Source organism: Sapajus apella, unplaced genomic scaffold (assembly GCF_009761245.1).
Source record: "Sapajus apella isolate SASKATOON/1434 unplaced genomic scaffold, GSC_monkey_1.0 scaffold80, whole genome shotgun sequence".
NCBI lineage: Eukaryota > Metazoa > Chordata > Mammalia > Primates > Cebidae > Sapajus > Sapajus apella.
In genome coordinates, this window is record NW_022437020.1 from 6116640 (window position 1) to 6132098 (window position 15459).

The 15459-nt window shown below is 37.9% G+C and overlaps 1 long non-coding RNA gene across 2 annotated transcripts in view; it reads right to left on the minus strand.

Moving 5' to 3' along the window:
- LOC116533189 overlaps window positions 1–15459 on the minus strand; it is a 250753-nt gene that overhangs the window by 74752 nt on the left and 160542 nt on the right. For both annotated transcript variants that reach the window (XR_004261141.1, XR_004261142.1), the window contains exon 3: window positions 12702–12792. This is a non-coding gene — a long non-coding RNA (uncharacterized LOC116533189). The remainder of the gene's footprint in view (window positions 1–12701; window positions 12793–15459) is intronic.

Sequence of the window (15459 nt, forward strand, 5' to 3'; positions counted from 1 at the left end):
CTGTATCCCATTTCCTAGGGTATTATTACATTAAAAATATTTTAATTGACATAATAGTTCTTTTCCCCACATTTTTCATTGTTAATCATCATCACTATTGTAATTATTTTGGTATATATTTGATTAGTGTTTTCTAAGATAGATTCCTTGAAATGAGATTGCCAGGGAAAAGGATATAGCATCTTTTTAGATGTTGGTACACATTGTCAAACTGATTTTTATAGTTTCTGTCACTTTTAAAGTGTAACTGAGGAGAATAGAAGTGTCCCAGTTTATAGCATTGCACTGACTCTCATTGCCCCCTTTTATTTACTTATTTATTTATTTTTGGTATTATTTTTTTGCATGTGTCTGTTGGTTTTTTTAAGGCAAAACTTTGGAAGAGACTGACTGCTTACGGACACAAGAACAGAAAGCCAAACACCGCATGTTCTCACTCATAGGTGGGTGTTGAATAATGAGAAAACATGGACACAGAGAGGGGAACATCACACACTGTGGTCTGTTGGGAGTTGGGGGCTGGGGGAGGGACAGTGGGGGTGGGAAAAAAAGAAACTTAAATCTTTACCTACAATAATGGAAAGTCAATAAATGATATATGAAAAAAAATTGTAAATGGTATTGAGCCCAGAGTATTGAGCTGAATTAGTCAGACTAGAAATGCAAGTATCACAACACACCTGATTCTGTTCTCTAAAGTGTCTATATGACGTTGCTTCTCATTGAGTGGTTTCTTTAGTGATTCCATCTCCTTTTCTTTTTCATTGCCCCCTTTTAAATCATTACCATGCTTAGTTCAATAAAGAAAAAAATGACAGCTGCTTGTTTTAATTTTCTTTTCTTTCTTTCTTTCTTTTTTTTTTTTTTTTGGAGAGACAGTTTCACTATGTTGCCCAGGTTGGAGTGCAGTAGTGCAATTATAGCTCACTACAACCTGGGACTCCTAGGCGCAAGTAATCCTCCCACTTCAGCCATCCAGCTAGCAAGCACCACAACCCAGAGCTCTTTAAAAAATTTTTTTTTTGTTTAGAGATGGGGTCTTGCAATGAGTGCCCAGGCTGGACTTGAACTCCTAGTTTCAAGAGATCTTCCTGCCTCAGCTTTCCAAGTTGCACCTGACTACATGCTTTCAAAAACTACTTGTTGTATTTCTACCTTGTCCCATCATTGTGCTAGATACACTCATGTCACAAATGTTGTCAAAAATGCTCACATCACAAAGAGGAGTATTAATATGTGACATTTTAAGGCAGAATACAAGAATAAGAGATTCATCAAGTTGAACAAAAAATATGGGGTTTGAAATAATTGAATATGTATTATTATCTTAAGCATCAAGAGTATTGAATGCACTCAGCAGAAACTTAACATATCAAACAAAAACATTAACATAAAGGCTAGTTCATGGTTTTTACTTAATTTTGATTTTTATACATTTGCCAAATGAGCTTTTTCCCCAAATAGGTTGCTGAAATACATAGTCACAGAATATACCTGTCTAAATGCCTTGCTAACTACAGTCATTTCATATTATTCTGTGGTTACTGCAGCATGCATCATACTGAGCCTTATGTTGCAACTGGAAGAGTTAGGACCCAAAAGTCTGCCTTTCTATTTTATCTGCTGTGTTTGTTTCCCATCACTGCTGTAACAAATCACCACATACAGGGCCTTAAAGCAATGCACATTGTTAGCTTACAATTCTGGAAGTTAGAAGTCAGCAATGGGTTTCACTAGGTAAAAAATTCCAGGTGTTGGTCTGCAAACCTGAGTTCCCTCTAGAGACTCTAGGGAAAAATTCTATTTCCTAGCCTTTTCCAACTTCTAGGGGCTCCTTGTTTTCCTTGCCTCCTAGCCATTCTCTCCAAAGCCAGCAGCATCTTCAAATCTCTTTGATTCTGCTTTCATTATGGCATCTTCTCTAACTCTACTAAGGAAACTTGTGATCACATTGAGCCCACAAGGCCAATTCAGAATAATTCATCTTGATGGCCTTAACTTATTGACATCTGTGAAGTCCCCTTGTGCAATGTAGGGTAACATATTCATAGGTTCCATGGAATAGGACCTGGATATTTTGTTGAAGGGGTGGGGTGGTCCTCTCTTCTGCTTAAATCACCTGTATTCAACAAAAATGTAAGGCTTTGTGAGATATTGTATTTAAGATGTGATGAACATCAGTGTGTTCACTTTGTAAACATTCAATATTGAATGTTGTTGTGGCTTATAATATTTGTACAAAAAAATAATTTTTCCTTTCTTCAGTCACTCAGTCTCTTTTTTCTCATTTTAGACTAAAGTTAGCACTCAAACAAAAGCATACTTAATAGCTAATGGGAATAATGAAAGCAGGCTATTTTGTATATTAATAACTTTGCATTAGGCATAATGTATTTTATTCCACAGGGCAAAAGGGAATTCACAAATGAAAAAAAAAATTGGAACTAATGTTCAACATATATCCCAGAAATTAGATGGCTAGGATTGGCTACGTACAAGAAAACACAAATTTTAATTATCTCATTTTCCTCTCCTATTATGTGACTTTCATAATAGAAAGATGGCATAATGGAAGTAGCCCAAGGCTTTGGACTTAGACCAATCACAGCTCAAATTCTGCTTGTTCTACCTATCAGACATTTGCATTAAGGTAATTTTATAATGTTTCTGAGCTTTTGCAAAATGGTTATCATAACATAGATACTGTAAAGATTAAGTAAAATAATATATGAAGATGATTTCACATAAACTGTTCATTTGATTGGCTCTATTGTCTTTGCTTTTAAAATAATTGTATTGCATCTATTTATATGGATTTATCTTCATGCTTATCACTAAAATAGTTGAAAATATTTTATTCTATGAATTGAAAAAATAAAGATTACTGGCTTTTCTCTTTCACTAAAATGTAAGTTTCCTGAATTTGGGGAAAATAAATATGGCACTGAATTTGTCTACAGGCACAGATATTACATCCTTCGAATGCTAATATATGTTTACCTATATCTTATTTGCCCTCAGGTAATTTTGAAGGAGAATGATTTGTTTTAGATTACATTCTCAATAAGTGATGAAATTTATAGACTCGCCTACATAGGCACTCAGCAATGAAATAGAGGAAATAGAACAAACAATCATTAATAAATGATGGACATTCTACATAGAATTCTGTGTTCTAGGTATGTATGTAAAAGATTACCTTACTCTTGAGTGCCACTAGAACTCTTTGAAGAAAAAAAATGCCATATTTGCTATAGGGAAATCTTTCTGGAAAAGAATAATTTCATCTTTCAGTCAGCTTCCTTGGACTCTTGCCTCATGCATCTTCAGCCAAGGTCAGTCCTTCCCATAAAAGAACATTCCAAGCACGCTTATCATATTAACTGAATGGTCACACACACACACACACACACACACACACACACACACACACATATATTATATATAAAGTTTATAGATTTGTAAGCATTTATTTATTTTTATAAGATGTCTTTCCAGGAATATATAACCATGGTTCATAATACTACACCTTTTGTATACAAGATTTAATTTATGTGGCTAAATATATAACTATCAATCTGGGGGCAAGTAAATCAAAAGCCATGAACCTTCTCGGTTTGTGAACAGGAATGGGCAGCAAGATATCTGAATAAAAATTAAACTAGTTCTATAATTACCGATTTGAAAATTTTTGAAAAAGCCGTGGCAGTGAAATAGTTTGGATGTCCCTCCAAATCTCATGTTGAATTGTAGTCTCCAGTGTTGGAGGTAGGAACTGGTGGGAGGTGTATGGGTTATGAGGGCAGATCCCTCATGGGTTGGTGCTGGCCTCACCATAGTGTGTTCTCAGGAGATCTGTTCTTTTTTTAAAGCCTAGGGCACTTTCCCCCACCCCTCCTGCTCATGCTTCCACCATGTGAATTTCCTGCTCCTGTTCCATCTTCTGCCATGAATATAAGCTTCCTGAGGTCTCCTAAGAAGCAGATGCTGGCCCCATGCTTCTACAGCCTGCAGAACACTAAGCCAAATAAACTTCTTTTCTGATAAATTATCCACACTCAAGTATTTCTTTATAGCAACAGAAAAATGGCTAATATAGAAAATTGGTCCCAAAGCATGAGACTTAAAACTGTGGAAGCAACGTTGGAACTGGGTAAAGGGCAGAGGTTAGAAGGGTTTAGAGGGCTCAGAAGAATACAGGAAGATGAGGGGAAGTTTCAAACTTCTTAGAGACTGGTTAAATGGTTGTGACCAAAACACTGAGAGTGGTACGGACAGTGAAGGCCAAGCTGACCAGGTCTCAGAGGGAAATGGCTGTGCTCACTGGAGCAAAGGTCACAAGGATTATGCCTTAGCAAAGAACTTGGCTGCATTCTCTTCCTGCCCTAGGTATCTATGGAAGTTTGAAATTAAGAGTGATGATTTAGGTATCTGGTGGAAGAACTTTTTAAGCAGGAAAACATTTAAGATGTGGACTGTTTGCTTCTAAGAGCCTACGCTTAGATGCAGGAAAAAAGGAATGACTTAAAGTTGGAACTTATATTTAAAGGGGAACAAGAGCACAAAAGTTTGGAAAATTTGAAGCCTGGTCATGCAGCAAAGAAATAAAATGTTTTTCCAGAGAGAAATTCAATCAGGTGGCAGAGAAATCACTTACTAGAGCAATTTGCGTAAAGAAAAGAGAGCCAACTGATAATATCCACAACAACCGGAAAAAGGCCTTCAAAGGCATTTCTGTGATCTTTGAGGCAACCCCTTCTATCACAGGCCCTGAGACTTGGGAGGAGAAAGTAATTTTGTGAGCCAGGACCAGGACCTCCCAGTTCTGTGCAGCCTTGGAACACTGATCCCCATATCCCAGTCACTATGGCTCCAGCCTCAGCTCATATGACCCCAGATTCTTTTCGTAATACCACTTTGGAGAGCACCAGCTGCCTTAAGTTTTGATGACTTCCAAGTGCTCTTAAGCCTGTGGGTACACAGAGTGCAAAAGTGAAGGAGGCTTGGCAGTCTCTGCCTAGATTTCAGAGGATATGAGAAAGCCTGGGTGCCCAGGAAGAAGCCTACTACAGGGACAGAGCCCCCACAGAGAACCTCTTCTGCAGAATGACAAAGGGAAATGTAAAATGTGGGGTTGGAGAATACCTGATTGGGTGCTGCCTAGTGGAACTGTGAGAAGGGGGCCACTATCTTTCAGACCCCAGAATGGGAGACCCACCAGCAGCTGGCACCCTGTGCCTGAAAAAGCCACATGCACTCAACAGCCATGAGAGCAGCCACCGGGGCAGAACCCTGCAAGCAGGGGCAGGGCTTCCCAAGGTCTTGAGAGCGCACTCCTTGCACCTGTGTGCCCTGGAGGTGAAACATGAAGTCAAGGGAGATTATTTTGAAAGTTTAAAACTCAATGACAGCCATGCTGGGTTTCAAATTTGCATAGAGCCTATAGCCCCTTTCTTTTGGCCAGTTTCTCACTTTTAGAATGAGAATGTTTACCCAGTGTCTATAGCCCCATTGTATCTTGGAAGTAAATAACTTGCCTTTGATTTTACGGGCTCATAGTTAGAAGGAACTCATCTCCAGATAAGACTTCAGACTTGGACTTGGGACTTTTGAATTAATTCTGAAAGGAATTAAGACGTTGGGGGACCACTGAGAAGGAATGATTATATTTTGAGCTGTGAGAACCATGTGTGGGGCCAGGGGCAGAATGATATAGATTGTATGTTGTCTCCAAATCTCATGTTGAATTATAATCCCTAGTGTTGGATGTGGGGCCTAGTGAGAGGTATTCAGGTCATAGGGGCAAATTCCTCACCACTTGGTGCTGCTGTCACCATAGTGAGTGAGTTTTCATGAGATCTGGTCATTTAAAAGTGTGTGGCACCTCCCTCCCCTTCTTGCTCCTGTTTTTTTCCATGGTGAAGATGCCTTATCAAGCTTTGCCTTCTTCCACCATTAGTAAAAGCTTCCCGAGGCCTCCCCAGGAGCAGATGCTGGCACTATGCTTCTTGTACAGCCTGCAGAACTTTGAGCCAATTAAACCTCATGTATGTCTTTACAACAATGCAAGAATGGCCTAATATAGGCAGTAACATACATGTTCCATGTTCCACCCTAAACATGAAAATGCAGATATGTCATAAAATAAAACAACTGGTTAAAACTGAAGGGATGAAAAGTAACACCTTCAAGTACAGTTCACCTTTTGCACTACTCCATTTTGACTTGTCTGAATGAATATTTTTCTTCATCTAAATATATTTTATCATCTAAATGCATTTAATTTGGAATAAATTGTCTATATTCCCAATACATTTTGTTTAAGTTCATCTATTTTTAAATTTTATCAAAAGAAGAAAAAGCAAAACAGAAATCAAGGCCAAGAAAATAAAAATTCCACACTTACTGTAATCATCCATTATTAAAACCTAGGTTGCCAGGCAGACTACCATGCCTTAGAGATTCCACTGAGAATAAAGGATGATTGTAGATTTATACTCAGTACCTCATTTAAAGTTTGCCCATGTTTAGCTATCCAAATCTGATTACATAAGATCATTTTTGATGCAGGTAACTATGGTGGTTATTCTCAAAAGATTTGTAAGAAAATCATTGCATGGAATCAAAGAAAAGGTTGAACGATTTAGTAAATTGGAGAGCCAGATCCAACCTAGGAATCTTAGCAATAGTTATTCACAGATGTTCCTTCTGCCTCCCAGAGACATCTGCCTGATACTCAGATCGCTAATACTTCTAGGATCTGATTAGCTCAGATTTAAGTTAACTGTCTAGGTGTCTACCTCAATTTTCCAGGAGTCTTGCAACAGCAAATGGCTTCTAAAAGCCCACTTTGTGGGTGGAGCTTGGATTATTAGAGCAATTATGTTGGAAAGCAATCCCAGTAGATGTCATCTAATTGGTACCATTTGCACTAAAGGCAGTTAGACAGTTTGCATATATTTGAAGTTATTATTGTAGACACGAATCTACTCTATTTTCTACATTTTGAGTTACTAAAAGGATTATATTCCACCGTCTTTAATAAATAAGTGGATGATGATAACTTTAGTGATAATAATTGATAATTACTTTAGGTCCCAGATGATATTAGAGAAAGTACAATATGCCATCATCAAACATAGAAAAAAACAGGAACAGAGTAGAAGAGAGACAGAGAGAGAAAAGGAGAGAGACAAAGCAAGGGAGACAGAGAGAGACAGAGAGGAGAATTTTTCTAAAATTTGTGAATGGAGCCAGGCACAGTGGCCCAGGCCTGTAATCCCAGCACTTTGGGAGGCCGAGGCGGGTGGGTCACCTGAGGTCAGGAGTTCAAGACCAGCCTGGCCAATGTGGTAAAACCCTGTCTTTACTAAAAATACAAAAATTAGCTGGGTGTGGTGGTGGTGTCTCTAATCCCAGGTACTCGGGAGGCCGAGACAGGAGAATCATTTGAACCTGGGAGGTGGAGGCTGCTGTGAACCAAGACCATACCACTGCACTCCAGCCTGGGTGACAAAGCAAAACTCCGTCTCAAAAACAACAAAATAATCAAATTTGTAAATGTTTTAAAATAATTAGACCTGGAAGATTATCACGTAAATTCTAATTAAACATATTTCTATATATCCTGAGCTGAGAACTGCAAACATTATCAATGTGTAATACTAGTTGCCTTCTTGTTGCATGCTAAGCTTCCTCTATAATATCAGAAGTAGTTGAACAGACACAGTTTGTGTAGGAACATTAAGGACTGCCAGTAGTTTCTGGCTCCAAAAGCTTGTTTTAAACCAAGGTCATTAATGAGTCTCCTGCTTAAGCATTGCAACCTATCATTCGTATGTGGCATGGTTGTAGAACTTTCTAACCTTTACTAGACCCAAAGAATCCTGGAAATGCCCCATTCAGAAAAAAATGTTTGAGACTTTTTAAAAGTTCAATGTCTAATCCTTTTAGTTTCCTCTTTCACAGTGAGCTCAAAATGCCTTTATTGAAACAGAACCCCCAAAGTTATGGTATTTGCTTTGGGGCTCCACACACAGAACAGAAGATAAAACTGTGGGAGACAAAGCTGTCAGTATGGCACCCAAAGAGTCAGAAAGTCCAAGAGTGGAGCATTCATCACCGTTATTCAACCTGACACTTGGCTGAAAGCATTTTACACTAATTTGCTTTGTGCCTGATCTTTAGTTTCTTTTAGGCATACTAATTCATTGGTTATTTTCTAAGCTCCTTGCAGTCCATTTCATACATTATGGCATGTTTGAGAATGTGTGCTGTCTTTCAGCTTGTAAGACAACCTGTGTATAAGATAAGCCTGTGTTACCTTGTTCCTCAGTGCACCACAGATACCACCATGCTCTCTTCTGACACTTAATGCTGCATTCATCTTTTTACTAGGGCTCCTTCATTCCTCCTTTGAATGAGCTCCAGGAAGTTTTGTTTGAGTTTGCACTGGGGCAGTAAGGTTCCAGAAGACTTTGTGGATCTGTTAGTCTGTAAATTCTTCTCTGAATTTGCCTACTCATCTGTTGCCTTCATATATGAAGAAGAACTATTATATTCTTGAGTTACGTTGCATCTCCATCAGCATCTATTAGTAATTGTCTCATTACCTTCTGCCATTGAAAGTTGTCATGGTGAACACCAGCCTGATTTTGTTTCTCCCATTATAAATGGCTTGCTTTTCTTCATGAATGCTCATAGGCTTCTTTATTCTAAAAGTCTAAAAACTTTAAAAAGACCCCTTTTGCTCTGTGTTAAATTTTCTTGGAACATGGTATATTCATTCCATTTGAATATTATTTCTTCTTTTTAGTCAAGAAAATGGATCTACCCTGCTTTACGGTATCTACTGTGGAACAGCAAGTATCAATGTTAGGACATATTTGTCTATTTGCTGCTTTTCATTAGTTTTTAAATCCTTTCCCTTTTTTTCTAAATTTATTCTTATGCTCAAGGCTTTTGTCCATTTCCATGATTTGACTTTTTAGTCCTATCTCTTTTCTTTCCAGTTCTTTCTAATTCGTTTAGTAGTCAGATAAAGATGAGGATTGCTTTGTTGTGTATTGCTTTGTAAATATATAATTATTTACTTAGCTCTATATTTATGTTCATCAATTTATGTTGGTTTATCATCTTGTCTTTGAAATGTTTCCTTAAGTTATACTCTAATTAGTAATTTTCATGGTATAAAGCACTATTTCTATTTTTCCTTAAGTTATGTTTTATCCCAAACTGGATTTTGTGATTCTTTCCTTTGTGTGTACTCATGTTATGTATGTATGTATGTGTATGTGTGTGTGTGTGTGTGTGTGTGTGTGATTGCTGACATAAACGCCATACCATTTTCCTCCTTCTTATTTTTAACTTAATGTACTTAACGTAGATACCTCTAGCCTTTCTGCATATTCTGTAAAGCCATTAGTAAAATGTCTTTTCCACTATTCATCTTATCTGAGTACGGTTTTCTTTGTTGGCAAACCTAAACTCTCCACTTTCTTCTATGACAAGAATAGGCAAACTTTTTCCATAAAGAGATACATAGTAAATGTGTGAACATTTTTGTGCCACTATGGTCTCTATTGCAACTACTCAACTCTGGTGTTTTAGCATAAAAGTAGCCATAGACCATACATAAACAAATGGGAATAGCTGTGTTCTAACAAAACTTTATTCACAAGATCAGTGGTCAGCCTACAGTGCAAATTTTGACCCTCCCTGGTATCCAAGAGATGGTTTAATGTCTTTCTATCAGGGTATTCTCCACCCTGTTGTTGTTCTTACATATTTAATAGAAGGAATGCCTGAAGAATTCACTTCAGTGCCCTAATTCACCACAGAATCTAGGAACACAGTGAATTCCTTCAGTTTCCATCAATATTCCTTGGAAGCAGGTGAGTCTTCCACCATTACTGTAATCATTCCTTGCTTTTCTCTAGATTCAATTGAACATCCTTAATTTGATGGCCCCAAGATTGTGGGGAATGAATAAGAGCTCTCAGAATTTTGATGACTCACTGATCTCCAGTGCCACATCTCAAGGACGGGAATATAATTAAGAACTTTAGTAATTTTATTTAAAATTTCTCTAGGTTGTATCTTTTAGAAGCATATGACAAGAGGCATAAATCTTTTTCTTATTTAGTTTTTGCTGGCCAACTTTTTTCTTATTTGCTTTATTATTTTTGTGGTAGTCAGACAGAGAGATTTGAGGAATTGATTTTGCTCTGCACTGTTTACTCAGGAATTTCCATGTTTGACAACTCTCTCTTCAAATGTCTCCCAGCTGTTTCTGAGTCCCCTAGAGGACCGTCAGGTACAAGCTCCCCAGAGCCCCTCTGCCTGGGCTCTTACCATGCTATAAGCTGTAGCAACCAGTGAGATTCCCAAGACGTTGCTCTACTGGTCAGAGCTTTCCACACTTTTCTGCTGCAGCCACTAGTGTGGTGTGCAGGTAGAGGTATGCAGTTATGACGGTGTAAGAGAACTCTGTTCTCCAAACTTCTTTCCAGGGTAGAACAAGGCCATAAAAAGGTGGGAGATAAAACTATTCTACTGGAGATGCCAGAGCAATTCCAGCTGTCATATGAGGCAAAGCTAGACATTCGCCATCAGCAGGAGAGCTTCCAGAATCTCAGTGCCTTAGAAAACAGCCCCAAATTCCCAATTTGCAGAAACAGGATGAAATATTTTCCTTAAACCTAATTATCTATGCATCAAATCCCAATAGATTAACACTGAGTTTTCTAGCAACCTTCAGAAATAAATCTATCTACCAAAGCATGGAATCTTGCCTACTGTAGTCCCATACTAAGGTTTCTAGGATATATACTGTCAAATAACACCAAGAGAAGGACTCCAATAAAAGAGCAAATCATCATTTACCAGTTACCAACTCATTTTGTTTTCTGTTTATACTATAGCACCTTGCTATGAAGCTCCAGCTACACTATTCAAACAATAACACAACTCTGAAAATATGCATATCAATTAACTCTCAAAGAACAAGTATGGAATATCATTGAAAAGCATACTTTGAATTGATACTTGCACCAGAAATGATTTACAGAAACCTAGGTCCATTAAAAATGGCGATACTGCCCAAAGTAATTATAGATTCAATGCTATCCCCATCAAGCTACCAATGACCTTCTTCACAGAACTGGAAAAAACCGCCTTAAACTTCATATGGAACCAAAAGAGAGCCCACATAGCCAAGTCAATTCTAAGCAAAAATAACAAAGCAGGACGCATCACATTACCAGACTTCAAACTATACTACAAGGCTACAGTAATCAAAACAGCATGGTACTGGTACCAAAACAGAGATATAGACAAATAGAACAGAACAGAGGTCTCGGAGGCAACACCACACATCTACAACCATCCAATCTTTGACAAACCTGACAAAAACAAGCAATGGGGAAAGGATTCTCTGTTTAATAAATGGTGTTGGGAAAACTGGCTAGCCATGTGCAGAAAGCAGAAACTGGACCCCTTTCTGACACCTTACACTAAAATTAATTCCAGATGGATTAAAGACTTAAACATAAGACCTAACACCTTAAAAACCCTAGAAGAAAATCTAGGCAAAACCATTCAGACATAGGCGTAGGCAAGGACTTTATGACCAAAACACCAAAAGCATTGACAACAAAAGCCAAAATAGATAAATGGGACCTAATCAAACTCCACAGCTTCTGCACAGCAAAAGAAACAGTCATTAGAGTGAATCAGCAACCAACAGAATGGGAAAAAAAATTGCAGTCTACCCATCTGACAAAGGGCTAATATCCAGAATCTACAAAGAGCTAAAACAGATTTACAAGAAAAAAACAAACAAGCCCATTCAAAAGTGGGTGGATATGAACAGACACTTTACAAAAGAAGACATACATGAGGCCAACAAACATATGAAAAAATGCTCATCATCACTGGTCATCAGAGAAATGCAAATCAAAACTATATTGAGATACCATCTCACGCCAGTTAGAATGACAATCACTAAAAAATCTGGAGACAACAGATGCCGGAGAGGATGTGGAGAAATAGGAACACTTTTACACTGTTGGTGGGAGAGTAAATTGGTTCAACCATTGTGGAAGACAGTGTGGCGATTCCTTAAAGACCTAGAAATAGAAATTCCATTTCACCCAGCAATCCCGTTACTGGGTATATATCCAAAGGATTATAAATCGTTCTACTATAAGGACACATGCACACGAATGTTCACTGCAGCACAGGTTACAATAGCAAAGACCTGGAACCAACCCAAATGCCCATCGATGATAGACTGGCCAGGGAAAATGTGGCACATATACACCATGGAATATTATGCAGCTATCAAAAGCGATGAGTTTGTGTTCTTTGTAGAGACATGGATGAACCTGGAAACCGTAATTCTCATCAAACTGACACAAGAACAGAAAATCAAACACCGCATGTTCTCACTCATAGGCGGGTGTTGAACAATGAGAACACATGGACACAGGGAGGGGAGCATCACATACTGGGGTCTGTCAGGGGGAAATAGGGGAGGGACAGCCAGGGAGAAATGCCAGATATAGGTGATGGGGAGGAAGGCAGCAAATCACATTGCCATGTGTGTACCTATGCAACAATCTTGCATGTTCTTCACATGTACCACAAAACCTAAAATGCAATAAAAATAACAAATAATAAAAAAAGATGTGCCCAGTTACCTTGACTGTACAAAAAACTTCACTTTCCTTCCAAGCACAAGCGTTCCAATTCATTCTGTCTTCAGATCATCTATGGGCTATCGTTTTTCTCCTACACAACAAAAAGGACAAACACAACAGTTTTTATCCCTCCTCAAATTTACACCAGTTTTCTGTTCCCTCTTCCCCCAGAATCAAAGTATATTCAAATATACTTTCATATAAGATCCAAAAAAAGTAAAAAATGCTTGTGAAGAGTTAAATGGGTTTAATAGCTCCATGAAGTAAGTCAGTGTTCAGTATATGCCAAGACAGGTGCTTAGTGTGGTTCTTTCTCAACATCACATCAAAACTGATGAATGAAAATACCATCAACAACTTCAACAGCGTCTTTTTCCAACAAGAGGCAGAACTTGCTTCTGACTCTCTTTTGCCCTTTCTGGAAAGCAAAGTAAGTATCCAGAGCAGTGGCATTGTCAGGTGTTGGAGAAAAATGACTTCTGTATGGTTTGCCTGCATTTACACAACTAAACTTACAAATGTTAAAATTGCCTTCCACTAAAGGACAGGATTGATTTTATTGCACATTGTTTTTCTTATTTTAATTGGTAACATCATATCTTTTACTTTTTCCTCTCTAGCTGTGAGAAGAAATGATTTTAATAACTTTTTTCTTATTCACTAGTCATTTCCGACTAGAAATAGAGAATTTCTTATTTGGAGTGTTTGGAGTTTAATTTGGATCTTATGTCTACATTGTAATGAAATGGTGCATCCTTGAGTCACTGTCTTTTAAATTGATTGTATAGGGCTCTAATCTCCATTATAAATGGGGAATAAAGAAAGACCCAGTGAAAGCCATTCCTGCTTACTAAGCAAAGACACTACAGGTACAAGTATGTGCCAGGATTAGATAAATCAGAATTATTTTTGTCTTTCAAGCATCATATTAGGGCAACAAAGTCCTACATGAAAGGCTTTCCCTCACTCTCTCCGCTAAGACTGTCAGAAAAACGGAGCTGAAATACCTAATGCTGCTATTAAGGGGGTTGCAGCTTCAAGAGGTGAGCAGAGGGAACTTCAAAAGCTGGATGGAGCAGCTGTGGTCCTAGAAGCATTTGCTATGGAAACCTGGGCTCCAAGTCTCATTTTCTCTCCTTTGAAGAGTTATAATTAGGGGGAAAAATCAAGCATTTTTGATAAGGTCTCTACTAAAGAAAATTATGGGAGGCAAAGATGAAAAGGAACATGTCCTGATTGTCCTGTTATTTAAAATCCCCCAACAGAAAGAATATCATTGTAATCACTGATGCTGGAAAGATTCATCAGAGATGATTCCTGAGGGTGACTGATTGAACTTGGAGGCTGACATGGAGCAAGTGTATGCTCTTCCCAAAGGATAACGGACCAGGTACTTATGGGAGATTACATTCCAAATTTAAAGAAAAAAAAGTTCCAAAGCAGCTGAAGATGAATTTGGTGTCAAATAATCTAAACAATTACAGTTTTGGTACTAGGAGATTAATACAGTCATACTAGAGTTTGTGAAATCTTTAATTTCTGAAGTCTAACACTGAGTGTTAGTGATGTGTGCTCTCATTTTTCCTAAAATTTTTTTGCCACTCCAAATTTCACTTGGTAGATTATTCTAGAAATAAGTCAGTTTAATGCCCCAAAAACCCAGAAATAAAATATATGCATTTATACATATGTGTGTGTGTGTGTGTGTGTGTGTGTGTGTGTGTGTGTATGCCAGAAAGTAAACAGAGAAGACTTTGTTTGCTTTCCTAACTCGCTGTCCCTTCTCTCACTCTCCCATTTACCACTGCTTGTCATCTCACGTACACACATAAAACTATGCTGTTTCTTCTCTTTGCCTTCGTAAAGAATTAGAGTTGGTCAAACTTTGAGTTGGTTCTTCTGCCTGCTACACTTTTCTCATTCTCTTCACTCTCATTTCTCTCCCCAGAAGACATGACTGATGCATTCTCTTCACTCTCATTTCTCTCCCCAGAAGACATTACTGATGCATCCCTTCCTTAAGAATTCTTCCAGTCATGGCACAGTCCTTCTCACCTTGCTCCATTTATTTTCCCTACTCTTCTATCATACTTCGTAGTTATCTGTTTTTCTGACTTTCTTCAACACCAGTCAATAAATTCATTAAGGACAGGGAGCAAGGAGCTTGTATTTCCCAAATCTTAGCACAGTATTGTCTTGCATCATGCACTTACTAATTATCTTCCTAATTAATGATTAAATGACCAGAATATAATTATAAAGGACTGATTGTACAAATTGTTTTTTTTCTTATGTTCAAGAATGAAACATAAACATTGAGGGGAAAAAGATAATACATAAAATTTATATAAAAAACAAGGCTACACATATCTTCAAAGGAGTGGTACAAATCATAAATATCATGGGAACTGAGAGGAAAGAGAGTACCTTCAGACAGTGGTAGGTTACAAAGTTTTAAAACAATTAAGTAAAGATGGGTGGGAGGACCCTGCAGACAGGAGGTATGAGTTTTTGTGGGTGGTGGTGTGGGAGCCAGTCACTCAGGACACAGAAGACCAGGGGAGAGCCAATTTAGTTTGACAGGTGAGTGGAGTAAGTATATAAATGTTAAAAAAACTAATTTTAAATTTTATTTGTTAGAATTTTATAATTTATTTGTTAGAAAGCTATTGAGTGTCTCAAATATGCCAGGCACTTTTGTAAGAATGGCAGTACAGCAACGAAGGGTGTGGGGAACAGAGCCCCTATTCTCTATATT